The 23909-nt window shown below is 47.8% G+C and overlaps 2 protein-coding genes across 3 annotated transcripts in view; one reads left to right on the top strand and one right to left on the bottom strand.

The window, feature by feature from the left end:
• AK9 (adenylate kinase 9) overlaps positions 1 to 10927 on the bottom strand; it is a 234122-nt gene extending 223195 nt beyond the window's left edge. For both annotated transcript variants that reach the window (XM_069726227.1, XM_069726228.1), the window contains exon 1: positions 10868 to 10927. The gene's annotated coding sequence lies outside the window, so the exon portion shown is untranslated. The remainder of the gene's footprint in view (positions 1 to 10867) is intronic.
• A 60-nt stretch (positions 10928 to 10987) lies between these two features.
• The window catches only part of FIG4 (FIG4 phosphoinositide 5-phosphatase), a 683868-nt gene continuing 670946 nt past the window's right edge, over positions 10988 to 23909 (top strand). The window contains exon 1 of the mRNA XM_069726226.1: positions 10988 to 11222. The gene's annotated coding sequence lies outside the window, so the exon portion shown is untranslated. The remainder of the gene's footprint in view (positions 11223 to 23909) is intronic.

Here is a 23909-nt window from a genome sequence, read left to right as displayed (position 1 = left end):
ACACATGTCCAGCTTGGATAACCAATAGTGGCATGGTACAGAGGAATCACGGAGGACACTGGTACTGTCTGCTGGGTACTCCATCTTCAAAAACGTTTCCCTCCCTTATCAGACAACTCCACCCATCAGGGCCTGGTAGCTGGGAGGATCTAATGAAACTGTCCCAAATCTTGGATAGTGTTCCCCTGCCACTGTTGGACCTGGTGGGTGTCTCCCTCGTCTTTCCTCCTTGGTTGCCCAAGGATCTATTACCGCTGTCGCCAGAGTTGTTAGATGGAAATTTTTGTACTAATTGTTCTGCTAGGGCCTTTTTGTTTTGCACCATTTTACTAGCCCTCTGTACCGCAGGCAGGAGAGATGGAAATTTCTCCTTGTAGCATGAGTCGAAAAGTGTGAACAACCAGTAATCAGTGTTGGCCAAAATGCATATAACGAAAGCTCACAGCAAAGGCAGCAGGACATAAAGTCAGCCATGTGTGCCAGACTTCCAACAGGCAAGACTTTCCTGTTCCCACCAAGAGGACGACTCTCCATCTCCTCCTCTTCAGCCCATACACGCTGAACAGATGGGATGAAGCTGGTGTGGGCAGTATTCTTTGTAGTGCAGGTAACTATCTCCTGTTCCTTCTCCTCAATATCACCCAATCCGTGCTGAAAAGATGAGATGAGGCTGGGAAGTATCACCCTGTGTACTTTGTTCCTCCATCTCCACCTGGTCCACATGCAAAGCTTCCTCTTTGTGAGCAGCAAGTGTTTCAGTAGATTCAGAAGAGGGATGGTTATGTCGATTAGAGAATCATCGTTGCTCACTATCTTGATTGAGTCTTCAAAGCTTTGTAGAAACTCACAGATGTCAGACATCCATGACAACTCATCGGCTGTTATATTCAGAGATTTACCAAAATACCGACGGGCATGTTGTAGCTGGTATTCAACTACGGTGTTCTGCTGCTCAAAGCCTTGACAACATGTGTAATGCGGAATTCCAGCACATGGTCATGTGGCACACAAGTTGGTGAGCTGGCGCATGCAAGAACTGCTGCAATATTTCCAGACCGGCGGCAGCAGCTGTTGCTGACTTTTAGAAATGGGCGCACAAGCGGCATACCGTCACAAGTAGCCCAAGCAAATCTGGGTAAGATTTCAGAAACCGCTGAACCACTAAGTTGAGCACATGGGCCAGGAATGGTACGTGTGCAAACTTGCCAAGCATCATAGCCACCACCAGGGCATGGGTGATGTTATGGGACATGTGTTGGTGTAAGGAGGGTACGGCACACTTGGAAAAATAGTGGCAGCTAGGGACTGAGCACCGACGGATGGATGACGCCATTAGGTTGCGGAAATCTTCAGTGTCCACAAGCCTAAACGACAAGCAGTCTCGAAATCTGTCCGTTTGGTAGGCACAGCTGAACGCTGTGCTTGGACTTGGACGTGTTTGCTAATGGGGGTTGTGAATGTGCAATGACAGGTGCAGGGCAGGAGGCATCCATGCCTGCGTCATGTACAGGGGATTGGCAAGCACGTAGCACAGGGGAAGAGGCAGCAGTGTCACCTGCAGGCACTGGTTGTGGACCCAGGTGTTCAGCCCACCTAGTCGGTTGCAGTGATGACATGTACCCGAGCATGCTGTTGATGGCCAGGCTCGTAATTGTCAGGCCCTTGCTGATCTTGGTACGGCACAGGTTGCAAATGACCATTCTTTTATAGTCCAACATTTATTTAAAAAAGCAATAGACTGGGGAACACCTAACCCTTGGCCTGGGAACCTGCCGAGTGTGGATGCTCTGGGAAACAGTTGCCTGCCTTCTCCCTTTGTCCACTCCACTGACTCTTCCTGCCTGTTGCGAATCCCTATCCCTCTGCGCTGCTGGCCTCGCTCTGCATGGCACCTTCCCAGGTTGAATCAGTGAGTTTATTGGCCACCACCTCATCTTTTACTTCCGCACTCTGGTCCACCTGGCTTGTTGACTTAACAACAGCACTTGTTTGCGACTGCATCTCATAATCTACCTGCTGAGGTACTAATTGCCGTTTCTCACAGCTGTCTTCTTCCACCTGTGGCTGCTCAAATATTTGGCCATCACTACACACGGTCTCCTCATGTCCCTCTTAAAACTTGCAGGGCAAGAGACCAGAACAAATAAATGGAAATGTAAAAAGTTCCTTGGCGTATCCAAGTGTTCGGACTCGCCATGATGTGAAGAAGGAGGATCAGTGTGAGGATTATGTGGTCCAGACTCTTGGCTAGTGAGACTTGACAGTGTGGAATACAGGCTGGAGCTGGGAAACATACAGTCAGGGCCGCCATCAGGGCATGACGGCCGTGACTGGCGTATGGGGCCCGGTGAGCAGAGGGGGCCCGCATCGGGCCCCGTCTCATCTGGTCACCGGGCCCCCCCTGCAGGCGCTGCGGCAGCGGCACACTATTGACGTGCGGGCCCGCGCCCGCACGTCAATAGTTAACAGCCGCCAGCCAGTCTGAGGCTGGCAGCTGAATAGGGCCGCAGTGCGCACTCGCCGGAGTCGCCGGTGTCTGACATCATTGTCAGCCGCCGGGCCCGGCGAGTGCGTCTGTGTGGAGCCTGGGGGGGGATCTTCGCCCGGCGCAGGAGCATGGCCAGGTAAGAAGTCATGTTTTTTTTTTTTTACTTTGAGAGCTGCGATCCAGGGGGGCCCGGGGGGCAGGATGATGGACACAGTGGGGCATAAATGCTGGACACAGTGGGGCAGAATGGTGGACACACAGGGGCAGAAATGCTGGACACCTTGGGACAGAATGGTGGACACACAGTGGGGCAGAATGCTGGACACACAGGGGCAGAATGGTGGACACAGTGGGGCAGAATGGTGGACACAGTGGGGCAGAAATGCTGGACACAGTGGGGCAGAATGGTGGACACACAGGGGCAGAAATGCTGGACACCTTGGGACAGAATGGTGGACACACAGTGGGGCAGAATGCTGGACACACAGGGGCAAAAATGCTGGACACAGTGGGGCAGAATGGTGGACACAGTGGGGCAGAATGCTGGACACAGTGGGGCAGAATGCTGGACACAGTGGGGCAGAATGGTGGACACACAGGGGCAGAAATGCTGGACACCTTGGGAGAGAATGGTGGACACACAGTGGGGCAGAATGCTGGGCACAGTGGGGCAGAATGGTGGACACAGTGGGGCAGAATGGTGGACACAGTGGGGCAGAAATGCTGGACACAGTGTGACAGAATGGTAGACACAGGGGCAGAAATGCTGGACACAGTGGGGCAGAATGGTAGACACACAGGGGCAGAAATGCTGGACACAGTGGGGCAGAATGCTGGACACAGTGGGGCAGAATGCTGGACACACAGGGGCGGAAATGCTGGACACAGTGGGGCAGAATGGTGGACACAGTGGGGCAGAATGCTGGACACACAGGGGCAGAATGCTGGACACAGTGGGGCAGAATGCTGGACACACAGGGGCAGAAATGCTGGACACAGTGGGACAGAATGGTGGACACAGTGGGGCAGAATGTTGGACACACAGGGGCAGAAATGCTGGACACAGTGGGACAGAATGCTGGACACACAGTGGGGCAGAATGCTGGACACACAGTGGGGCAGAATGCTGGACACACAGTGGGGCAGAATGCTGGACACACAGTGACAGGGGCAGAATGCTGGACACACAGTGACAGGGGCAGAATGCTGGACACACAGTGACAGGGGCAGAATGCTGGACACACAGTGACAGGGGCAGAATGCTGGACACACAGTGACAGGGGCAGAATGCTGGACACAGTGACAGGGGCAGAATGCTGGACACAGTGACAGGGGCAGAATGCTGGACACAGTGACAGGGGCAGAATGCTGGACACAGTGACAGGGGCAGAATGCTGGACACAGTGACAGGGGCAGAATGCTGGACACAGTGACAGGGGCAGAATGCTGGACACAGTGACAGGGGCAGAATGCTGGACACAGTGACAGGGGCAGAATGCTGGACACAGTGACAGGGGCAGAATGCTGGACACAGTGACAGGGGCAGAATGCTGGACACAGTGACAGGGGCAGAATGCTGGACACAGTGACAGGGGCAGAATGCTGGACACAGTGACAGGGGCAGAATGCTGGACACAGTGACAGGGGCAGAATGCTGGACACAGTGACAGGGGCAGAATGCTGGACACAGTGACAGGGGCAGAATGCTGGACACAGTGACAGGGGCAGAATGCTGGACACAGTGACAGGGGCAGAATGCTGGACACAGTGACAGGGGCAGAATGCTGGACACAGGGGCAGACTGTGAGACCCAGGGGCAGAATGCTGGACATTGGGGCAGAATGCGAGACACGGGGCAGAATGGAGATACGGGGCATGATTGGAGACACTGGGGGCAGAATTGGAGACAGATCGTGCAGGATCATGGGGCAGGATGGATATGATGGAGACAGATGGGGCAGGATGGGGCGATCATATGGGGCAGGATAAGGAGATCATATGGGGCAGAATGGATACTCATGAGGGCAGGATGGGAGAATATCTGGCTGACGCCAGGAATGAGACACACGGGGCCAGGCTGGGTGATATTATTAATACCATAGGGGCTAATTTAGGGATATTATTACTGCAGTGATGTATTTATTTTATTTTTTGAGTATACTGTTTTAAATGGGGGGCGGTCCTGTTACTGTATAGAGTGATACTATGTCGCCTTCTTCATGTGGTGTAATGTAGAAGTTGTGAAAAATTAAGTAATGTGTTCTGCAAGCGGAGCTCGAGATAACTGTGTTATTTCCTGCAGAGAGAAGTCCTGGCTGGATGAAATGATGGCGGTCTGTGCTGGATGAAAGATGAAGGACTTCACCTAGAGACGTCACTGGTGAGTCAGTGTGTTACCTATACACTGACACTATACACTGTATACTGTATACAGAGCTCCTGTGTACAATTTCACTAGTGATCACTATATTATCTGTACACAGACACTGCATACTAAGTACAGATCTCCTGTGTATAATGGCACTTATGGTGATAGTATGGTGCTTTTTTTTAAATTACTGATCAGAATTGTAGTATTCAGTCACTATGTGGTGGTAATATGTGGTCTGGACATGGTGTTGTGGTATTTGTTCCTTGTATGTGATATTATTCGATCACTGTGGTGGTAATATGTGGTCTGGTCATGGTGCGGTGGTATTTGTTCCTTCTATGTGATATTATTGGTCATTTTAAAAATTGAAAAATAAATAAAAATATACCTAAATTGTATTGCATATTTTAACAAATATTCAATAGGTTACAGTAGAGTAGGGCCCGGCCAAAAGTGTCTACCGTGTTATGGTGGCGGCTTAAAAAATCTTTTGGCCAAAACAAAAGCTGCCGGCTATATGTATGATCTGGTGATGGGAACTGTTAATGTGTGATTGGTGAGAAGTGGAGTTTTTCCAAGAGAGAACGGTGGGACTGTGGACAGTTCGAGGGGTGGAGCCTGGAGGCGGGGCTGGGGTGGAGCCTGGGCGGAGTCTCAAGGGGGCCCCGAAAATTTTGCCAGTATGGGGCCCCGAAATTTCTAGTGGCAGCCCTGCATACAGTTGAAAGCAGTTTACCTACACTATATAAAAAGACACATATGCATGTTTTTCTCAATATCTGACATGAAATCAGAATAAACCTTTCCCGTTTTAGGTCAATTAGGATTACCATAATTATTAATATTTGCCAAATGCCAGAATGAGAGAGATAATATTTTAAGGGATTTTTATTACTTACTGTAAAGTGAAAAGTTTACATACACTAAGATTACTATGCCTTTACCCCTTCACGATATGTGTCGTACATGTACTGCACATGTCATGTCCCTCCCTTTGATATGGGCTCCGGCGCTGAGCCCACATCTTTCCCGGCACATGTCAGCTGTTTTGACATGTGACCCTAACAGCAGTGGGTGGACTCGCAATTCGTGGGCGGAATAGTGATCCACCTGTGGCTGTTAACCCGTTAAATGCCGCTGTCAATCTCTGACTATGGCATTTAACGTGATCGCGCTGGAAGTGCATCACTAATTCCGCCCATCGGCGCCCATGACGCATGACAACGGGTCACCGATTGGTTGGCATGACAACCCGCTGGTATGCAGGATTGCCGGATTGCAATGAGCACCGCCTAGCGGTCGGCGCTCATAGCAAGTAAGCATTTCTGCTACACACAGGCGATCCGATCATCGCCTGTGTGTATCAGAGGCAATCAGACAACTGCAGCTTCTAGTATCCCATGGAGACTATAGAAGCATGCAAAAAGTAAAAAGGTTTTTCAAAATATTAAAAAAAAAAAAAAACATATGGGGTATCAGCGTACTGACAAATTGGACAACAACTTTTGGGGTCCAATTTCTCCCGTTATCCTTGGGAAAATACAAAACCGGGGGCTAAAAAATAATTTTTGTGGAAAAAAAAAAGATTTTTTTATTTTCATGGCTCTGTGTTATAAACTGTAGTGAAACACTTGGGGGTTCAAAGTTCTCACAACACATCTAGGGGGGTCTAGTTTCCAATATGGGGTCACTTGTGGGGGGTTTCTACTGTTTAGGTACATCAGAGACTCTGCAAACGCAATGTGACGCCTGCAGACCAATCCATCTAAGTCTGCATTCCAAATGGCGCTCCTTCCCTTCTGAGCCCTCCCATGCGCCCACATATAGGGTGTCAGCGCATTCAGGACAAATTGCACAACAACTGTTGGGGTCCAGTTTCTTCTCTTACCCTTGGGAAAATAAAAAATTGGGGGCGAAAAGATCATTTTTGTGAAAAAATATGATTTTTTATTTTTACGGCTCTGCATTATAAACTTCTGTGAAGCACTTGGTGGGTCAAAGTGCTCACCACACATCTAGATAAGTTCCTTAGGGGGTCTACTTTCCAAAATGGTATCACTTGTGGGAGGTTTCAATGTTTAGACACATCAGGGCTCTCCAAAGCAACATGGCGTCCTATCTCAATTCCAGTCAATTTTGCATTGAAAAGTCAAATGGCGCTCCCTCCCTTCCGAGCTCTGCCATGCGCCCAAACAGTGGTTTACCCCCAAATTTGGGGTATCATCGTACTCAGGACAAATTGGACAACAACTTTTGGGGTCCAATTTCTCCTGTTACCTTTGGTAAAATAAAACAAATTGGAGCTGAAGTAAATTTTTTGTGAAAAAAAAAAATGTTCGTTTTTATTTAAAAATTCCAAAAATTCCTGTGAAACACCTGAAGGGTTAATAAACTTCTTGAATGTGGTTTTGAGTACCTTGAGAGGTGCAGTTTTTAGAATGGTGTCACACTTGGTTATTTTCTATCATATATGTCATGATCCAGTTCTGAGATTATGGTCAGCTATAATGTGATGTGCTGCTGCAGTGCAGTATGGAGCAATCTCCACCAGGGGGTGCTGGATAAGGAAAGGAGGCTGCACACACAGCACAGCTACACTGAACAACAACACAGGTGTCACAGGTAATGAAAGGGACATGAAACAAGCCAAGGTCATACACGGAGATAGCAGCGCGGTACAGAAGGGGCGAGCAGAGAATCGTCGGGGGCAAGCAAGATGTCAGAACCTACCGGGAACGTGGTAACCAAAACGTGAGGCGTAAGACAGAGTCGGGGTACAGGCCAAAGGTCAGAACAAGTAACAAACGGGTGCAGTCAGTCAGAGGCAAAGAGGAACACTTAGAACAGGGATCCAGGTCAGGAGCTCAAACAGTGTCAGCTATAAGTTCATCCTGCACTGTTTGAGCTCCTGACCTGGATCCCTGTTCTAAGTGTTCCTCTTTGCCTCTGACTGACTGCACCCGTTTGTTACTTGTTCTGACCTTTGGCCTGTACCCCGACTCTGTCTTACGCCTCACGTTTTGGTTACCACGTTCCCGGTAGGTTCTGACATCTTGCTTGCCCCCAACGATTCTCTGCTCGCCCCTTCTGTACCGCGCTGCTATCTTCGTGTATGACCTTGGCTTGTTTCATGTCCCTTTCATTACCTGTGACACCTGTGTTGTTGTTCAGTGTAGCTGTGCTGTGTGTGCAGCCTCCTTTCCTTATCCAGCACCCCCTGGTGGAGATTGCTCCATACTGCACTGCAGCAGCACATCACAATATAGACCCCTCAAAGTGACTTCAGTTGTGATGTGGTCCCTAAAAAAAATGGTGTTGTAAAAATGAGAAATTGCTGGTCAACTTTTAACCCTTATTACTCCCTAACAAAAAAAAATTTGGTTCCAAAATTGTGCTAGAGTAAAGTAGACATGTGGGAAATGTTACTTATTAAAGGGACACTGTCACCTGAATTTGGAGGGAACAATCTTCAGCCATGGAGGCGGGGTTTTTGATTCACCCTTTCCTTACCCGCTGGCTGTATGCTGGCTGCAATATTGGATTGAAGTTCATTCTCTGTCCTCCGTAGTACACGCCTGCACAAGGCAATCTTGCACAGCGCAGGCGTGTACTACGGAGGACAGAGAATGAACTTCAATCCAATATTGCAGCCAGCATGCAGCCAGCGGGTAAGGAAAGGGTGAATCAAAAACCCCAAAACCCCGCCTCCATGGCTGAAGATTGTTCCCTCCAAATTCAGGTGACAGTGTCCCTTTAAGTATTTTGTGTGACATATCTCTGTGATTTAAATGCATAAAAATTCAAAGTTGGAAAATTGCGAAATTTTCAAAATTTTCAATTTTTTTCACAAAGAAATGCAGGTAAAATCAAAGAAATTTTACCACTACCATGAAGTACAATATGTCACGAGAAAACAGTGTCAGAATCATCAGGATCCGTTGAAGCGTTTCAGAGTTCTAATCTTATAAAGGACAATGGTCAGAATTGTAAAAATTGGCCCGGTCATTAACGTGCAAAAAACCATTGGGGGTAAAGGGGTTAAATGAGAAGGTGTGTCCAAACTTTTGGTCTGTACTGTATATTTATATGCCTGCAAACTATCTGGTATTAATAAGGTAAAAAATATGTTGCCCTAAAAAGGACGTTTCTTTTTAGGTTGGAGCAGCAGTATACCTATAGAAGTACTGCAATAGCAATATTAACCCCTGCCTATATGTGTCTAAGGCCGGAGCCACACACAATGTATAAAAATACGGTCCGTTTTTGATGGCCTAGATACGCAGAAAATGTCCTGAACAGTGATCCGTATTCAATGAAAGGATGCAATTTTTTTCTCCAAAAATTGTCTGGGGGTCATCCGTATGGCATCCGTATGACGAGATTTTCTCGCTGGCTTGCAGAATGGACATAGAATGGATCCATGGCCTCAAATATTTGTAAAATCATATATACAGTCTATATATATTATTGAAACACACATATATCCTGTACATATCATATCATATTTCATATAGCGCTAGATAGCAGAAAAGCCGGTAATTCAATTGTCGGCTTTTGCTTTCTCCTTCCCAAACCCGACAGGATATGAGACCTGGTTTACATACAGTAAACCATCTCTTATCCCTTGTTTTTTTACATAGTCCTCACTACTAATGTTAGAAGTGTCTGTGTGAAAAATTTGGGGGCTCAGTTAAAATAAAGGGTTAAATCACAGAAAAAACTGGCTCGGGCTCCCGCTCAATTTTCTCTGCCAGAGTGGGAAAGCCAGTGACTGGGGGCAGATATTAACCCCTTTACCCCCAAGGGTGGTTTGCACGTTAATGACCGGGCCAATTTTTACAATTCTGACCACTGTCCCTTTATGAGGTTATAACTCTGGAACGCTTCAACGGATCCCGGTGATTCTGACATTGTTTTCTCGTGACATATTGTACTTCATGATAGTGGTAAAAATTCTTTGATATTACCTGCGTTTATTTGTGAAAAAAATTTGGCGAAAATTTTGAACATTTCACAATTTTCCAAATTTGAATTTTTATGCAATTAAATCACAGCGATATGTCACACAAAATACTTAATAAGTAACATTTTTTTTTTGTTAGGGAGTTATAAGGGTTAAAAGTTGACCAGCAATTTCTCATTTTTTCAACACCATTTTTTTTTAGGGACCACATCTCATTTGAAGTCACTTTGAGGGGTCTATATGATTGAAAATACCCAAGTGTGACACCATTCTAAAAACTGCACCCCTCAAGGTGCTCAAAACCACATTCAAGAAGTTTATTAACCCTTCAGGTGCTTCACAGGAATTTTTGGAACGTTTAAAGGGAACCTGTCACCTGAATTTGGCGGGACCGGTTTTCGGTCATATGGGCGGAGTTTTCGGGTGTTTGATTCACCCTTTCCTTACCCACTGGGTGCATGCTGGCCGCCATATTGGATTGAAGTTCATTCTATGTCCTCCGTAGTACACGCCTGCGCAAGGCAATCTTTAACCCTTTATGGATAATTTAGTAGCCTCATACCGATTCTACCACAGAAGATTGCAGGATTATTCCCCCCAACCTAATCTCTCCTGCCCCTCCTCCTATGTATAGGGGATCACTTGCTGCTGGGGTCCAATCGCAGAGACGCCCAGCGATGCTGAGAACGGGGCTCTACCGCTCATTATCGGAGACTCGGTGACACAATCACCATTAATAGGACTGTCGGTGCTCCCACCGTCCCATAGACAATGACTGGAGCGCCTGCACCTTCTCCCCATTTAATAGGGGCTGTAGCTGGATAGGGATAACGTGTTTCTTGGCAATAACCCTTTCATTGCCACCTTCAAAGCTATTACGTCAACTTCTTACAAGCAATTACAAATTGATCCTTAGCACAAAGTGCTGCAGTCCTCCGGGTCCTAATGACGGCCGCTCAGCCCTGTTCACACTATGCCGCAGCAGGTACAGCACGGCCCCTCGGAGCCCCCTCGCCCAGTGCGGGGCTCAGTAATATATACTCACATCAGCGCCCCTCACTGTCTCCTCTCAGCCTTCGCACTGATTTGTGTACATCCCACCATCACCATGGCGACTGCCCCGCCCAGCCCAAACCAACTTCTGTGTGCCGGTCACGTGAGGCGCGCGGACCCGGGAGGTGAAGTGACGGTTATTACCGAGGACTCCCGCATGCCCCCGGGCGCTCCCGCACTCCTGCCTGCCGCTAGTCTCCAGGGACACAGATTGCCCTAACTACCCGCAGTATGGGGTTCTCAGGCTGGCCCGACTCATAGCCGGCAGCGGCAGAGCGTGTGACGTCATTGCGCCATGACGTCACACGTCAGTGAGCGGCGCTGACGTTCCTTGTTCTGCGGTACAGGTAATGCTCAGCTGAGTCGCTTTCAGAGGGGCGCGGGATGGGGGAAGAGTGAGGCGGCCGGCTGTGGGGGCACTGTGCGGCTCTGGCGACCTGGGCTCCTGTGTTCTTTCCCTCTTGTGCCTGACTATGGGGGCGTCTGCTACCAGTGATATAAAGCACAACTTTAGTGTGGGGGCTGCAGTGCCACAATAACACTTAAGGGGTTGTACCCTTTCAATTAACGTCCCCAGCTGGAGGTTAGTATAAGGAAATGTCCCACGCTGCACTCTCCTTCCCGGAGCCACGGTTCAGTCTCTGGCGCTGCTCACGAAAGCAGCACGCATGCACAGTATGCTCACACACATGCAGCACAGCCTTGTCACACGTCTGACACGTGCAGCACGGCCTTGTCACACGTCAGACACATGCAGCACAGCCTTGTCACACGTCAGACACATGCAGCACAGCCTTGTCACACGTCAGACACATGCAGCACAGCCTTGTCAGACACATGCAGCACAGCCTTGTCACACGTCAGACACATGCAGCACAGCCTTGTCAGACACATGCAGCACAGCCTTGTCACACGTCAGACACATGCAGCACAGCCTTGTCAGACACATGCAGCACAGCCTTGTCACACCTCAGACACATGCAGCACAGCCCGCCCACACGTCAGACACATGCAGCACAGCCCGCTCACACGTCAGACACATGCAGCACAGCCCGCTCACACGTCAGACACATGCAGCACAGCCCGCTCACACGTCAGACACATGCAGCACAGCCCGCTCACACGTCAGACACATGCAGCACAGCCCGCTCACACGTCAGACACATGCAGCACAGCCCGCTCACACGTCAGACACATGCAGCACAGCCCGCTCACACGTCAGACACATGCAGCACAGCCCGCTCACACGTCAGACACATGCAGCACAGCCCGCTCACACGTCAGACACATGCAGCACAGCCCGCTCACACGTCAGACACATGCAGCACAGCCTTGTCACACCTCAGACACATGCAGCACAGCCCGCCCACACGTCAGACACATGCAGCACGGCCCGCCCACACGTCAGACACATGCAGCACGGCCCGCCCACACGTCAGACACATGCAGCATGTATACACACCCCTCTCACTCCTGCACATGAAGCTCACACACGCACCACTCACATCAGTAGAATGCCAAATCGTGAGTGTGCACACTGTCCAATTCCATGTTTTCCCCGTAAGGGTGATCACATGACCAATATATGTGATTTGCACACTTGCTGTCATGTGATGACAAGACTCCTGAACTTGCCTTACTACAGTTTTCTTTTACCAGGTCTGAGTAGGCATCATATGACCACAAGTACGCATATCACATGTATGTGGTGACATGACCACCCACTTATATAGGGAATACACAGGAATTGTGACAGCATGCATATTGCAGACTGTCATGATTCGGCAGTCTGCAATCACATAAAGTATCTGCAGACTTTTTTTCTGAGATTGGACAACCCCTTTAACCTTTTCCCAACGTCCGATGTACATGTTCGGTGCAAGTCTGGAGCAGGATCACGCGGTGACTCTTTCCCATGCTTAGCAGGTAATGGCTATGACACACATCCACATTCTATCTCATACAGCCGTGTATGGAGCATTGCTCCACCTGCAACTGTCAGAGGGAATCTGTCACCAAGAAGGCCTAATAATTGGCCGAAATGTCAGATTTATACAATGGATTGCCCTGTGAAACACAATAAATTCATGGCTTTTTTGGCATTGACTTTTGGAGTGCTAAGTTCAGATAAAATTCGTATTTGGAGTGGCATCCTACTTGATCACCCACTTAAAATAGGAATGCTGTGCATTCAGGTGGCCATAAGATGGGCCAATGCCACATGATTGTGAAATTAAAATGTGCACCCATTGACTCAGTGGATGGCAATCACTAGGATAAAGCAGCCTACACAGCATATGCCGGCTCTAAACTCCAGAATTACCCAACTTCCTGCTTCTGCGCTCACGTGAAAGAAGGCATGTGACCTTTATTGGTGGGAGGGAGCTGCTACTGCTGTCTTGCTTTGAATCAAAATGTTTTTGCTTTGTTTTTTTATGAAATCTGTGCTTTTCTCCAAATATTTTAACCCTTTAATGACCAGACCTGAAAAGGACTTAGGCTATGTGCACACGTTGCATATTTGACTGTGGAATTTTCTGTGCAGATTCTGCATTTCTTGGCAGAAAACACAGGTCAGAATCTGCGCCTTTTTTTGGTATGTGCACATGTTGCAGATTTTTGTGCAGATTTCTTCCTTTTTTTCCCCCTGCAGATTTCTGTTATGGAATGGGTGCAGAAACACAGCAGATCTGCACAAAGAATTGACATGCTTCTTTTTTGAATCTGCTGCGTTTTCTGTGAAGATTTTCCTGCACAGCGTTTTTTTTTTGCCGTTGATTTACATTGTACTGTAAATCACTTGCAGATCTGCAGCGTTTCTGCGCAGGAAAAAAAGCTGCAGATCTGCAGGAAATCTGCAACGTGTGCAAATACCCTTAAGGCCATGTTCACACGATCCTTTTTTTCATGCGGAATTGCCGCGATTTTCCCGCTGCGGGTCCGCAGCTGTTTTCCATGCAGGGTACATTACATTGTACCCTATGGAAAACAGGAACTGCTGTGCCCACAATACGGAAAATAAAAAAAAAAAAACGCGCTGAATAGCTGCGGGAAAAAAGAAGTACCATGTCACTTCTTTTTTCGGAGCCGCAGCGGTTCTGCACCCATTGACCTCCATTGTGAGGTCAAACCCGCAGTAAAACCCGCAGATGAAAAAAATATCTGCGGGTTTTACTGCGGTTTGTGGTGCAGAACCGCTGCAGCAGGAAGTGCGGGGAAGCGGGCGGAAGTGCGTGGGCGGAGTGTGGCTGCCCCCCCCGTGCTCCGATCCCGCCCCCCCGTGCTCCAATCCCACCGCCCCGTGCTCCGATGCCCCCCCCCCAGTGCTCCGATGCCCCCCCCGTGCCCTAATCTCCCCCCCCTTATACTTACCTGGCATCCCGGTGTCCGTCCGGCCGTCTTCTCCCTGGGCGCCGCCATCTTGCAAAATGGCGGGCGCATGCGCAGTGCGCCCGCCGAATCTGCCGGCCGGCAGATTCGTTCCAAAGTGCATTTTGATCACTGAGATATAACCTATCTCAGTGATCAAAATAAAAAAAAATAGTAAATGACACCCCCCCCCCTTTGTCACCCCCATAGGTAGGGACAATAAAAAAAAATTAAGAATTTTTTTTTTTTTCCACTAAGGTTAGAATAGGGTTAGGGGTAGGGTTAGGGGAAGGGTTAAGGTTAGGGGTAGGGTTAGGGTATTTTCAGCCATTTTAAAAACTGCATAAAAAAAAGGATAAAAAAAAAGGATAAAAAAAAAGGATCAAAAAAGGACAAAAAAAGGACCAAAAAAAGGACCTGCGTTTTCTGCCAAGAGCTGCAGTTTTTTAAAAAACAGTCCTGAAAAAAAAAGGATGGAAATCAGGAACGTGTGAACATACCCTAAGGGATATTCCACCTTTTTTTCAAATGCCTATTGGCGTCCATGTAGTAAAAATGATAAACTCCGAACTTGACATCCAACTTTGCCAGTACGTAAACGGACCGTGATGTATGGACTGACTGTTAGTCTCCGGACTTAAAATTTACAGCATAATATTGTTCCAAATTATTAAGCAAATGCTATTTTTGTCTGATTTTCCTAAATGGTTGATGCAAATGAGTCAGTATAATGTTCATATCATCAAACTTTAGAGCAGGGGTGGGCAATTAATTTTCCGGAGGGACCACATGAGAGACTGTGACTGTTGTAGAGGTCCGAACCAATAGGCTCAAATGAATGAAGCCCAATATTGATATCAACATATAATTAAATGTAATTATTATTATCACTCAATAGTGGGAAGAATTTAGTATGCCAACATTACCTTATATATTTTTTGAACCTGAATACAGCCTCTTCTATATATTGTAAGAGCCCCACACAGCCCCTCGATGTCCAGCATATGAGGCCCACGCAGCCTCCCCGTGTCCTCCAGCATATGAGGCCCACGCAGCCTCCCCGTGTCCTCCAGCATATGAGGCCCACGCAGCCTCCCCGTGTCCTCCAGCATATGAGGCCCACGCAGCCTCCCCGTGTCCTCCAGCATATGAGGCCCACGCAGCCTCCCCGTGTCCTCCAGCATATGAGGCCCACGCAGCCTCCCCGTGTCCTCCAGCATATGAGGCCCACGCAGCCTCCCCGTGTCCTCCAGCATATGAGGCCCACGCAGCCTCCCCGTGTCCTCCAGCATATGAGGCCCACGCAGCCTCCCCGTGTCCTCCAGCATATGAGGCCCACGCAGCCTCCCCGTGTCCTCCAGCATATGAGGCCCACGCAGCCTCCCCGTGTCCTCCAGCATATGAGGCCCACGCAGCCTCCCCGTGTCCTCTAGTATATGAGGCCCACGCAGCCTCCCCGTGTCCTCCAGCATATGAGGCCCAAGCAGCCTCCCCGTATCCTCCAGCATATGAGGCCCACGCAGCCTCCCCGTGTCCTCCAGCATATGAGGCCCAAGCAGCCTCCCCGTATCCTCCAGCATATGAGGCCCACAGTAAGACCTTCGTAGCCTCCCATGTTTACTGTAAGACACCTATAGCCTCCCCATGTTCACAGCAAGACACCCATAGCCTCGCCATGTCCCCAGTAAGACACCCATAGCCTCCCCATGTGCAGCCAAATATTCCATATACATAAATAACTAAAAAAAACATATACCTCAGTCCTGTTCCCTGGCGTTCTGCTTTTGCTCCTGTCTTGGTGTCTCCGGTTCGTTGACTCTCCGTAGTACACAGCTGTCGCAATGAAATGACATCATCGCATCAGCTGTTTCACACGTTGATTGGTGGAGGAAGTGGCCCGAGGCCCCTCCCCCACCAATGCAGTAAGCGTAGGTATAGACACTGAGCGGGCACGGTGTGGACTGTGGGCCACTGTTTTCAGCCCCTCAGCTGTCTCAGTCCACGGGCCGGACTGAGGCAGTCGAAGGGCCGGATGTGGCCCGCCCGGCCGCACTTTGCTCAGGTCTGCTTTAGAGCATAAATCAAATTTTATTGGACAAACCTCACAACGATAACTTTTGAAAACTAAAAAAAAATCAAAATGCATTGTTCCAAATTATTATGCACAACAGAATTTCCAAAGATGTTATAAGTTGAATCAGTTACATGTTAACCCCTTCACCCCAATCCTGTTTTCACCCTCCTATCCAGGTCAAATTTTCCAATTCTGACCACTGTCACTTTATGTTGTAATAACTCTGGAACCGATTTACTGCTAAAGGTGGTTTTCATGTTAATGACCAGGCCAATTTTTACACTTCATGTGGTTTTAAGGGTATGTGCAGAAATGCTGCAGATCCGCAATTGATTTACAGTACAATGTAAATCAATGAGAAAAGAAAATGCTGTGCACACTTTGCGGAAAATCCGCTGCGGAAACGCTGCGGTTTAAAAGAAGTAGCATGCCACTTCTTTTTTGTGAATCTGCAGCGTTTTTATACCCATTCCATTACAGAAAACCGCAGGGGTAAAAAACGCAGCAAATCCGCAAGAAAACCGCAGCAAAAACGCACAAAAAAACGCTGCGGAACCGCACAAAAAATGCAACAAATCCGCAGGTGCGTTTTCTGCCAGGAGAGGCAGAATCCGCAGCAGAAATTCCTAAGCCTAATCCACAACGAGTGCACATAGCCTGACACTGGAATGCTTCTACTGATCCCTGTGATTTTGAGATTTCCTTGTGAAATATTGTACTGCATGATAGTGGTAACATTTCTTCGATATTGCTTGTATTTATTTGTGAAAAGAAAAACTAAAATTTGGCAAAAATTTTGAAAATTTTTAAACTTTGAATTTTAATGTCCTTAAGGCTACGTTCACATTTGCGTTGTGCGCCGCTGCGTCGGCGACGCAACGTACATCGCAAATAAAAACGCACCAAAACGCACGCAAAAACGCTGCGTTTTGCGACGCATGCGTCGTTTTTTGCCGAAATTTGGACGCAAGAAAAATGAAACTTGTTGCGGCAAAAAAAACGCATGCGTCGCACAACGCAGCACAACGCATGTCCATGCGTCCCCCATGTTAAATATAGGGGCGCATGACGCATGTGTCGCCGCTGCGTCGCCCGACGCAAACACGCAAAACGCTAATGTGAACGTAGCCTTACCCTTTAATGACCAGCAGTATCTTTTTGTTTTTTTCATTTTTTGCTCCCCTTCTTCCCAGAGCCATAACTTTTTTTTATTTTTTGGTCAAAATGGCCATGTGAGGGCTTATACACTGCTCAAAAAAATAAAGGGAACACTAAAATCCAACATCCTAGATATCACTGAATGAAATATTCCAGTTGTAAATATTTATTCATTACATAGAGGAATGTGTTGAGAACAATAAAACCTAAAAATTATCAACATAAATCACAACTAATATCCCAGGGAGGTTTGGAGTTGGAATGATGCTCAAAATCAAAGTGCAAAATGAAGTTACAGGCTGATCCAACTTCAGGGACAAGGAATTTATGCTCAGTAGTGTGTGTGGCTTCCATGTGCCTGTATGACCTCCCTATAAGGCCTGGGCATGCTCCTGATGAAGCGGCGGATGGTCTCCTGAGGGATCTCCTCCCAGACCTGGACTAAAGCATCCGCCAATTCCTGGACAGTCTGTGGTGCAACGTGACGTTGGTGAATGGTGCGAGACATGATGTCCCAGATCTGTTCAATCAGATTCAGGTCTGGGGAACGGGCAGGCCAGTCCATAGCATCAATGCTTTCATCTTGCAGGAACTGCTGACACACTCCAGCCACATGAGGTCTGGCATTGTCCTGCATTAGGAGGAACCCAGGGCCAACCGCACCAGCATATGGTCTCACAAGGGGTCTGAGGATTTTATCTCGGTACCTAATGGCAGTCAGGCTACCTCTGGTGAGCACATGGAGGGCTGTGCGGCCCTCCAAAGAAATGCCCCCGACACAATTACTGACTCGCTGCCAAACCAGTCATGCTGAAGGATGTTGCAGGCAGCAGATCGCTCTCCACGACGTCTCCAGACTCTGTCACGTCTGTCACATGTGCTCAGTGTGAACCTGCTTTCATCTGTGATCCTGGTGTTCTGTGGCAAATGCCAGTTGTCTTGCACGGTGTTGGGCTGTGAGCACAACCCCATCTGTGGACGTCGGGCACTCAGACCATCCTCATGGAGTCGGTTTCTAACCATTTGTGCAGACACGTGCACATTTGTGGCCTGCTGGAGGTCATTTTGCAGGGCTCTGGCCATGCTCCTCCTGTTCCACCTTGCACAAAGGCTGAGGTAGCTGTCCTGCTGCTGAGTTGTTGTTGCCCTCCTACGGCCCCCCTCCACATCTCCTGGTGTACAGGCTTGTCTCCTGGTAGCGGCTCCAGCCTCTGGACACTACGCTGACAGACAGAGCAAACCTTCTTGCCACAGCTTGCATTGATGTGCCATTCTGGATGAGCTGCACTGCCTGAGCCACTTGTGTGGGTTGTAGAGTCAGTCTCCTGCTACCACGAGTGTGAAAGCACAACCAACATTCAAAAGTGACCAAAACATCAGCCATAAAGCATTGGTACTGAGATGTGGTCTGTGGTCCCCACCTGCAGAACCACTCCTTTTATTGAGTATGTCTTGATAATTGCCAATAATTTCCTTCTGTTGTCTATTCCATTTGCACAACAGCATGTGAAATTGATTGTCAAACAGTGTTGCTTCCTAAGTGGACAGTTTGATTTCACAGACGTTTGATTTATTTGAAGTTATATGTTGTTGTTTAAGTGTTCCCTTTAATTTTTTTTTGAGCAGTGTATGTAGGGATGGACAGATTAGGGAACCCCTTTTTCTTATCCCCTGCCTTTTGAAGGATGTCATCTAATGTTTGCCCAAATAGAAAATTGCCCTCACAGGGAATGGAGCATAATTGTGACTTAAGGTACCGTCACACTTAGCGACGCTGCAGCGATACCGACAACGATCCGGATCGCTGCAGCGTCGCTGTTTGGTCGCTGGAGAGCTGTCACACAGACCGCTCTCCAGCGACCAACGATCCCGAGGTCCCCAGTAACCAGGGTAAACATCGGGTAACTAAGCGCAGGGCCGCGCTTAGTAACCCGATGTTTACCCTGGTTACCAGCGTAAAAAAACAAACAGTACATACTTACATTCAGCTGTCTGTCCCTTGCCGTCTGGTCCCTGCACTGACTGCTGGCCGCAAAGTGAAAGTGAAAGCACAGCGCAGCGGTGAGTCACACAGCGGTGACTCACTGCTGTGGCTGTGCTCTGCTTTCACTACGGCCAGCAGTCAAGGCAGGAACCAGACAGCAAGGGACAGACAGCTGAATGTAAGTATGTACTGTTTGTTTTTTTACGCTGGAAACCAGGGTAAACAGCGGGTTACTAAGCGCGGCCCTGCGCTTAGTTACCCGATGTTTACCCTGGTTACCAGTGAAGACATCGCTGAATCGGTGTCACACACGCCGATTCAGCGATGTCTACGGGGAGTCCAGCGACGAAATAAAGTTCTGGACTTTCTTCCCCGACCAGCGATCTCCCAGCAGGGGCCTGATCGCTGCTGCCTGTCACACTGGACGATATCGCTAGCGAGGACGCTGCAACGTCACGGATCGCTAGCGATATCGTCTAGTGTGACAGTACCTTTAGTCTGTATGTCTCCAGGCCAGCATTTAAGCCAAAGTGCTCTACGGGCTGCATTAGAGAGAGCTGAAGACTTGGCCACCAGTCGAACAATCGGCTGATGCCTCCTGCATTAAGGGAATGGACTTTAGTATCCTGTCTCTGGATACCCTATCCTGGAGCCATTTTTCCAATTGTTCTAGCTATATCATTAGAGATTTAGAGGTTCAGGTTGCTGCTATAGCAGGTCTTAAACTGCCCCCAGATGTTTCCCATGCACCTTTAAGGAAGGAATCTGCCTTTTTTCCAGGTGAGTCTTTCAAAACTCCCATGTCCTCAAAGGGAGGGTAAATTTCTTGGAAGCCTTTGCTACCGCTACATCTAATTATGGGGCTGTATCCCAGGATGTTGATGCTAAATCCTCAAAGGGATATTTCCTCTTGAGGGATGGTACACATGAGTTTTTCCTATCCAGTTTGTCCCACTCCTTTTTAGTAAGGGCCTGTATATTTTCATTTAGGGGAAATGACCTCCGTTTTTGTCCCAATCCCCCAAACATCACATCCTGCACTGTTTTTTCCGGGCTAGGGTCCATTACTCCCATAGTGTATCTTACGGCTTTAACCAAAACTTCTATCTCCTCTAATGGTAAACAATGCGCCCCCCCCCCCCCCATTTCTTCCTCTGAGGATGAGGAAGCGTCTGATGAATCAGTCTTTCTCCTCGGAACTAGCGGCTTGCTGGCCTTCTGTTTCCTGACACCACCCCCTTGTGAGAGGGATCTAAAGGTGCTTTCAACCTCAATATTGATTACTGATCTTAATTCGGAGGCAACATTTGGGGTCTCCTCACATAGCACCTGCTCTATGCATGAATGGCAGAGTTTTTTATCCCAGGTGATAAGTAAATCCTTCTTATACTTTGTGCAGCTTCTGTGTTTGGTTTTAGCCAAACTTTCCTCCCTGAATAATGAAAGGGAAAGGTGACCCCAATTACCAGGGGAACTTTCAAGAAAATCACTCACCAATCAGATGCAGCGACGGGTACTAGTTTTGGAGGAATAGGTTCCACTGATGGGCATTTTGAGGCTGGAGTCTTGTCCACCGCGCCGGAGCTCCTGCTCTACTGAGTAGAATGACTGCTGGAACATCCACTCAACTTGGCTGAAGATTCATGCTGTCTTATTCTTGGCTGCTGCTGTTCGCTGTCTTGCGCCTCCATCCTACAAGGGATCGCTTAGCTGCAGGGAGCATATCACCCCGCTGCCTTTTAAAAAAAAAAGCATTTTGCATTCCCTGTGCTTCTTCCAGTCCAATGCCGTAAGTTCCTCCTTTGTTCATGTGACCCGCCGGCCGCGTCATCAGGGGGCGACTTTGTCCGGAAGTCCAGGACCAGAGTATTTTGCGGGGGCTGCGCTCCCCCCTGCACACCCTGAAAGACCTCTCAGTCACAGCGGTGGCGGCTTTAGGACACCGCACCAGCCGTGGCAGGGGATCCCCGCTGCCTGCACTGGCCTGGCTGGGGCTGAACACCGTCTTCCTGTCTTTCTTCTTCATGTACAGGAATCCAAACTGATGTGAGGGAGAGGTACCGCCCTTTTTATCTGTAGGTTTCGTGTCCCTGAAGGGAGGATCGTCACTCTCCGTTGTGCTGTCATTGGGGAAGGAGAAATCGTCACTACACCTGAAGATAAATTCACAGAAGGGTGTAAATTCCAAAATGAGGTAACTTGAGGGGGGATTCTGCTCTTCTAGCAATTAGGGTCTCTGTATATGGATTCTGCAAGCTGTTCTAGGAAAATCAGCGCTTGAGGAGGCAAATGGCTATCCATTCCTCCCGAGTCTCTCTGTATGACTAAGTAGCACTGTACAGCTACATATGGGGTATTGCTACGTTCGGTAGCAATTGTGGGATAAACTTTGGTCCCATTTCTACCCACTTGTGTAAAAATGTAAAATCTGGGGCTAAAACAAAATTTTGGTGATAAAAATGTAGTTATTTTTTTTCTTCACTTCCCAATCGTACAAAATGTGACACACCCTTGGTGTCAATATGATCTGTCGCCCTAAATGAATTATATGAGAGGTTTAGTTTGTAAAATGGGGTCACGTCACGTGTGTGGGCTCTGTTGTTCTGGCACCTTAGGGGCTCTGCCAATGTGTCATGGCACCCTCAAACCATTCCAGCAAAATCTGAACTCCAATATGGTTCCTCTTCCTTTCTGAGCTTTGCACTGTGCCTCAGAGGTAGTATTCCCAAATATATGGCAATATATGGAGTATCGGTGTACTTACGAGAAATTGCGCAACAAATTGTATGGTGCAATTTCTCCTGTTACCCTTTTAAAATGTAACATTTGGGGCTAAAATAACATTTTTGTGGGGAAAATGTGATTTTATTATTTTCCCAGCTTAATGCTATAAACTACTGTGAAGCACCCTGGGATTCAAGATGCAGGCCACACATTTAATTACATTCCTTGAGGGGTCTAGTTTCCAAAATGGGGTCAATTGTTGGGGGTTTCCATTGCTTAGGCACATCAGGGGTTCTCCAAACGGGACATGATGTCCACTGATGATTCCAGGAAATTTCACTTTCAAAAAGTCAAATGGCGCTCCTTCCCTTCTGAGCTCTGTTGTGAACCCTATGGTTTTCTCCCTCATATGGGGTATCAACATGCTCATGAGAAATTACACAACAAATGTTGAGGTCCATTTTCTTTCCCTCATCTCACTCGACTCCCCCAACAGACCTATCCATTAAAGTAAATGGCTGCTTACTCTCCCCAGTCCCAGAAGCTCGTTGCCTCTGGGTAATCCTTGACACTGATCTTTCTTTCAAACCACATATCCAAGTCCTTTCCACTTCCTGCCGCCTTCAACTCAAAAATATTTCATGGATCTGTACATTCCTTAATCAGGAATCTGCAAAAACCCTAGTCCATGCCCTCATCATCTCCCACCTTGACTACTGCAACCTCTTGCTTTGTGGCCTCACCTCTAACACTGTCGTACTCCTCCAATCTATTCTAAACTCTGCTGCCCGTCTAATCCTGTCCCCCCCCCGCTATTCACTGGCCTCTCCCCTCTGTCAATCCCTGCACTGGCTCCAAATTATCCATAGACTCCAGTTCAAAACCCTAACCATGACATACAAAGCCATCCACAACCTGTATCCTCCATAATTTGTGACCTTGTCTCTCGGTACTTACCTGCACGCAACCTCCGATCCTCACAAAATCTCCTTCTCTACTACCCTCTTACCGCCTCTTCTCACAATCGCATACAAGATTTCTATCAGGCATCAGCCCTACTCTGGAACTCTCTACCACAATATATCAGACTCTTACCTACCATGGAAACCTTCAAAAAGAACCTGAAGTCTCACCTCTTCTGACAAGCCTATAACCTGCAGTAACCACAGATCGACCAAACCACTGTACGACCAGCCCTGCTCTCACCTATTGTATCCTCACCCATCCCTTGTAAATTGTGAGCCCTTGCGGGCAGAGTCCTCTCTCCTCCTGTACCAGTGGTGACTTGTATTGTTTCAGATTACTGTACTTGTTTTTATTGTGTATACCCCTCCTCACATGTAAAGCACCATGGAATAAATGGCGTTATAATAATAATAATAGACCCCTTAAAGTGACTTCAAATGTGATGTAGTCCCTAAAAAAAAAAAGGTCTTGTAAATTTTGTTGGAAAAATTAAAAAGCGCTGGTCAATATTTAACCCTTTTATAACTTCTTATAAAAAAATAAATACATTTGGCTTCAAAATTGTGCTGATGTAAAGTAGACATGTGGAAAATGTTATTTATTAACTATTTTGTGTGACATACAGTACAGACCAAAAGTTTGGACGCACCTCAATTAAAGATTTTTCTGTATTTTCATGACTATGAAAATTGTACATTCACACTGAAGGCATCAAAATTATGAATTAACACATGTGGAATTATATACTTTACAAAAAAG

Source organism: Ranitomeya imitator, chromosome 5 (genome assembly GCF_032444005.1).
Source record: "Ranitomeya imitator isolate aRanImi1 chromosome 5, aRanImi1.pri, whole genome shotgun sequence".
Classification (NCBI taxonomy): domain Eukaryota; kingdom Metazoa; phylum Chordata; class Amphibia; order Anura; family Dendrobatidae; genus Ranitomeya; species Ranitomeya imitator.
This window is presented reverse-complemented; position numbering and strand designations above follow the sequence as displayed.